Source organism: Tiliqua scincoides, chromosome 2, assembly GCF_035046505.1.
Source record: "Tiliqua scincoides isolate rTilSci1 chromosome 2, rTilSci1.hap2, whole genome shotgun sequence".
Taxonomy (NCBI): domain Eukaryota; kingdom Metazoa; phylum Chordata; class Lepidosauria; order Squamata; family Scincidae; genus Tiliqua; species Tiliqua scincoides.
The window spans coordinates 261,722,437-261,728,574 of record NC_089822.1 but is presented as its reverse complement, the minus strand read 5'-3'; positions in this window follow the sequence as shown (position 1 = coordinate 261,728,574).

Here is a 6,138-nt window from a genome sequence, read left to right as displayed (position 1 = left end):
AATTATACTATCAAGGCAGACACAACAACACAACACAACACAACTCTGGTATCGCTGATGGTGTCTTTCAGTAGGATGTGCTTACAGCAACTGCACTCGCTTACACTGACATTTTACACCTGAGAAACTCACCATCTATTTTGAACAGATTGCACAAGAAGGACAAGACAACAGCTATTCACTAGAATTGGGGTGATAGTTAAGGGGCAAGGCTAAAGGTATGGAGGGTGTGAGCAAACATGGTATCAAACAGCAGAAAAAAATGCACGGTAATGGATTTTCTTTTTTAAAAACAGCTGTTTTCTCTGCCATTTCTTTTATTTAGTTATTTATTTATTTTTAATTAGCGCACACAGACATACAAACATATTTATTTATTTATTTATCACGTTTTTATACTGCCCTTCCTCCAAAGAGCTGAGGGCGGTTTACACAGCTGCTCCTCCCCTCTTTCTTGTCCTCACAACAACCCTGTGAGGTAGGTGAGGCTGAGAGAAAGTGACTGGCCCAAGGTCACCCAGGAAGCTTTGTGGCTGAGGGGGGATTTGAACCTGGATCATCCACGTCTAAGTCCACCTCCCAAACCACTACACCACCCTGGCTCTCAACATACATTTAGGAGTGCTAAATACCATATCCCATTACTCATTAATCATACTATATCTCCTAATCTACTGCTCATCTACTTTTGCCTCTTATTAGTTTGTCTATTTATTTATATAATATAAGCTGTCTTAGGGGTCTTTGATTCAAACTTTACATTATACAGTAATTATACATTGTAATTGCTTTAAAAGTGTACTAGGTAGGTGAAATAGGTGGTATAGTGTCAGCAGATGAAGACACAGCCATTGCCCAGGCACCCTACCAATCAAAACAAATTAAACCATTTTTGCCCAGCGTTGTATATGCACAACAGGGATCAAATGTGTGGCCTATGGCCTGGGCAGAAATGGGCTAAAAATTTTTATTTTTTCACAGATTTCAGGTTTTGTTGTTTTTTTTTTTTAACAAAAATGAGAAGTACTGAAAGTGTTGTTTTACATTTTTATTTCGTTATCACCCACCTCACCAATTGCTGCCAATTGGGCCCTGTGCCTAAGGGGGTCCTGTGCTAGGGCCATATACTCTAGTCCAGCGATTTTCAGCCTTTTTCAGCTCACGGCACACTGACAAAATTGTCAAGGCGCACCCTCAGATTTTTGACAATTGACAAGGCACACTGCTCTGCTGCTGGGGGACTCGCATCCCCCAATGGACCTATTAATAAATTACCCTTCCCCAAACTCCGAAGGGATTCTTACGAACCATTCGCAGCACACCAATGGTTGAAAATGGCTGTCTTACCTGCAATTTTATATTTCAAATGTACTTAGATCAATTTGGTCCATTGACTCACATGCACTTTTTAAGCATGCATTTTAACTGCATTCCATTCTACCACAGAGATATAAAGGCTAGAATAAATATTGTTTCTATCTCTAAGATTACACAGACCTCAGCTGTGAACCTGGGGCTCTGCCACAAATGTTTCCAGTTGGGCCTGCAGCTCCTAAGACTGGCCCTGAGCCTCAGGGTTAACTCAGTACTCTTTGCCACCCTCCCAACACAATCTTCCCTCATGGGAAACATGTTCTGAAGCATCTTTTGATCTGGAAATGCTTTGCAGACACATCTGGACTATTCCAGGCATGACCTGCTTTTCCCTCCCCTCCCCCCCATTTACTCACCCACAACACCAAAAAGCAGAGCAGAGAAGCCCAGGAGAACAATCTTATTCATCTTCTCCAATTGCAGAGGTGGGATTATTCAGGAGAATCAGGCAGGACTCTAGTCTCTCTGAAGGTCCCAGGTGCCTCTAGACAGGTGCAGGATTCCAGTTTATCCTCTAAAGGGAATGGGTAATGCATGCAAGGTGAGGGCGGGCCTCGGCATTCTTCTGGGAAGAAGCACAATGTGATGATCGCAATGTATCTGATTTGTCAGCAAGTACACAAAGCTCCTTCTGGAAAGAGCAGCAGAATAATAAATAGTTCTTTGTGAAACACAATATTGCACCATACCCAGCCAGGGAGCTTGTCAGGTGCAAGTCAGGTCTCCAAGGGGTTGTGCTCACTGTCCACCAACCCCACTGAACAGTGGAGACAGGTCCAAGGAAGACCCCATCCCCACTGAATATTCATTTCTGGTTTTCTTGCCAGAAACGCTGCCCCCAGAGTCATTCCCTGTACTAGCCCTGCCACTTGCTACCTATTTCAAAACAAAGTCAAAATATAACTTTGACACGGGATTTTAATTTCTTTATGCATCTGCTTTCCCATCAAAGACGCATCCAAAGTGGCATACAATGAGAAATGAAGTCATTGGGGCAAGATTTGGACAATCTGTCTACTTATTCAAGACATCATCCACAGAATCCATGGGAAGAAGCACTGAGAACAAAATCCAGGGCAAGAGAACAACAGGGAGGGGGAAGTGATTCAACAGCAAAGGCCAACCAATAGGAAGGTCTTTCACTGAAGAAGAAAGTTCCTGACAGGTGGGGGCCGAAGGGAGGGAGTTCCAGCATAATGTACAACATTCCACCCCTATTCAATGTTAAGTGGATGCGACCCCCACCATGCTGGCTCCAAAGGGCAAACTCGCACTGAAGGAAAAATTCCTTCTTGGCTCCTGCGGGTGACCCACTAATAATAATAACTCGGTATTTATATGCTGCCTTTCTGGTCAACGGATTACTCCTCTACATAAGAACATAAGAACAGCCCCACTGGATCAGGCCATAGGCCCATCTAGTCCAGCTTCCTGTATCTCACAGCGGCCCACCAAATGACCCAGGGAGCACACCAGATAACAAGAGACCTCATTCTGGTGCCCTCCCTTGCATCTGGCAGATCCTTGGGGCACACCGCTTTTCACTTCTCTCCATTGTGAAAATTGCCCATTGACACCCACTCTCTGTTTCCTGGTCTTCAACCAGTTCACGAGAGGACCAGCCCTCTAATTCCCTGACTGTGGAGTTTTTTCAGTAGCCTTTGGTGAGGGACCGTGTTGAACGCCTTCTGAAAGTCCAGATATATAATGTCTACGGGTTCTCCCGCATCCACATGCCTGTTGACCTTTTCAAAGAATTCTATAAGGTTTGTGAGGCAAGACTTACCCTTACAGAAGTCATGCTGATTCTCCCTCAGCAAGGCCTGTTCGTCTATGTGTTTTGAGATTCTATCTTTGATGAGGTATTCCATCTTACCCGGTATAGATGTTAGGCTGACTGGCCTATAGTTTCCCGGGTCCCCCTTCTTTCCCTTTTTAAAGATAGGCGTGACATTTGCTATCCTCCAATCTTCTGGCACCGTGGCCCTTTTGAGGGACAAGTTGCATATTTTAGTCAAGAGATCAGCAACTTCATCCTTCAATTCCTTAATAACTCTTGGGTGGATGCCATCAGGGCCTGGTGACTTATTGATCTTTAATTCATCAATGGGGTCTGAAGCATCTTCTCTTTTAATCTTTACCTGACAATTCCTCGGTCAGGAGGGGTCATGCACTCTGGAGAGATTGGACTCTTTTTACCTTCCCTTTCAACCTGCTTCTAACCAGCCTCCTCATTTGAGGGAAGTACGCCCGTCAGAAGTCAAGGGTTTTTGTGAGAGATTTGCCCGATTCTTCCCCCGATGTGCATGTCGAAACGGATCGCAGCATGATCACTGTTCCCCAACAGCTCCGTAACATTGACATCTCTAACCAGGTCCTGAGTACTGCACAATATTATATCCAGAGTCACCTGTCCTCTGGTGGGCTCCATGTCTAGCTGCTCTAAGGCACAGTCATTTAGCATGTCAAGGAATCCGGTCTCCTTTTCGTGACTGGAACACAAATTGACCCAGTCTATATGAGGATAATTGAATTCCCCCATGATTACAACCCTGTCCCTCCTTGTCACCTCCCTGATCTGTTTCCTCATTTCAAGGTCCCCTTCCGATTTCTGGTCTGGAGGACGATAGTACGCCCCCAGTATTACATCGCTCCACAGGCCTGGTAATTTAACCCACAGAGATTCTACAGTGGAGTTGGACCCCCCTTCATACTCTACTTTGCTGGATTCTATCCCTTCCTTAACATAAACAGCCAACCCACCTCCAACACGCCCCTGTCTGTCCCCCCTGTAGAGTTTATAGCCCAGGATTGCGGTATCCCACTGATTCTCCGCATTCCACCAGGTTTCCGTTATGCCCATTATGTCAATGTTTTCCGTTGTCACTGGTAGAGGGTGGAAGGGTACTTATTTGCAGTACAGCTGGGAGGAGGGTGGGCTATGACAACAGCTCAGAACCGCTTCCCATTGGTTCAAACTGCATGAGAATAGCACCGGTCGGCCTCCACCATCAGTCAGTCATCTCTTCCAGGAACTAGAGAATTGCTACTCACCACATACTTGGTGGATACCATAGTGCCATTGGCCCTCTGCTTCTTCCTCTACCCTAAGAGATTCCCACGTTTCTGTTCAACCAGATTTGCAATACCTGCACTGTTATTGATTCATGTGTTCTTTTTAGAGGGTGTCATTCTGCTTTTTGAACTTTTTGAAATCAAGCAGGACGATGGTCTATCTATAGGTTTCTAGTACAGCAATATCTTAATACATCATCTAAAGGGCAGCTGCTAAAGCTTGATGTGGAGTATGTCAATCACATAAGAAGAAACAATGTCCTTGAAAAGCGATTCCGCAGTCCAAGACAAAAGCCTTTTCTGGGTACAGGAGTGACGACGCCTCCCGAGATTCCAGGAACAAAAAAAAAAACTTTTGGATGAAAAGATGAAGATGGAGCACTTCAATCATTTGAGAAGACACAATGTTCTCAACATAAGATTCCTCCATCCAAGAGAAAGGCGTCTTCAGAGAACTGTGTGATAAAACTTCCTGCTATTATGAGAACTAAACAACTCTTTCGCCAATTAATTAAGTCTGAGCTCTTTTCATTTTATGTGATGGGAACTTACACCACTGTGTGCTGACAAGCAAGCACAGACTCTGCACCCAGGTGCCCTCCATATGGAGAAAGCTGCCTTTGGAAGAAAGTGGATACGTGAACGGGTGCAGATTTTGTCCCTTCTCTGACACCAGATCCAGAACTACACATCAGGCCTCCCGACCCAAGCCGGGCCTTTCTACTCTTTGCCGGCTAAAAAGACAGCTCAAACTAGAGTAGTCCCATTGTGGGGCCTGCTCCCTTACCCAGGGGAAGGGGACAAATGTCCCCTTTTCCTGATGAGCAGTCGGAGGCTGCCCAGCGCACTCAGGTTGTAGCCGTTGCCATTTTGGTACCACTGCTCCTCTGGTCATAGGGTAGCTTCAGGACTGGGCTGTAACAATGTCTGAATTATCTCTTGATGGTTTCTATTTAAATACAAACCATCAGAATCTGCCAGCTTTTATATAGTATAAAACAGCTTCCCAGACTTTTTAGCTCCAGGACCCACCTTTTAAAATGAAAATCCATCGCAACTCATTGGTTCTGAAAAAGAAAGAAAACCTGGAGAGAATTCATAGTCCAGGTCTTTTGGCCCCAAGGCTGCTAGAGACCTTACATGTAGTACGTGTGTGTGTGTGGGGTGGGGGGTGGAGGGGTATTTGCTAGACCAGCGGTGCTCAACTTGCATCCGCTGCATGCCCAGAATGCAGTCCCTGGCATGACTGGCACTTTCAGCTCCTGAGCGCTGCAGGAATTCTTGTCCCCAGATTGGCTGGTCTGGCCAGTCACATTTGTGGTGCAATGCCCCAGCAGGCATTGCACCCAGATGTCCACCAAGATGCCACTTGCCAGAGCATCGCGTTGTCCCGATCTGGGGACATGAAATCCTGCTGCGCTCTGGAATGGTGAGTGCCAGTCACAGGAGGAAAGGATTTGGCTGAATGCCAGATCTGGCCCACAGGCCACGGTTTGTGCAGCACTGTACTCGACCCTCTCTAGAAATGGAGTTCAAGGACTCAGACCTTTACCGTCATTCCAGGGTACCCAGAAGGCTGGACTGAAGAGCAAGATATTTGGTTAGGGACTTCCAGGCCACAAAAAAAGGCTGAAACTGGGTTCACATGCCAATTACTAGAGAAAATAGGAAAATGAGACATTTTAATTT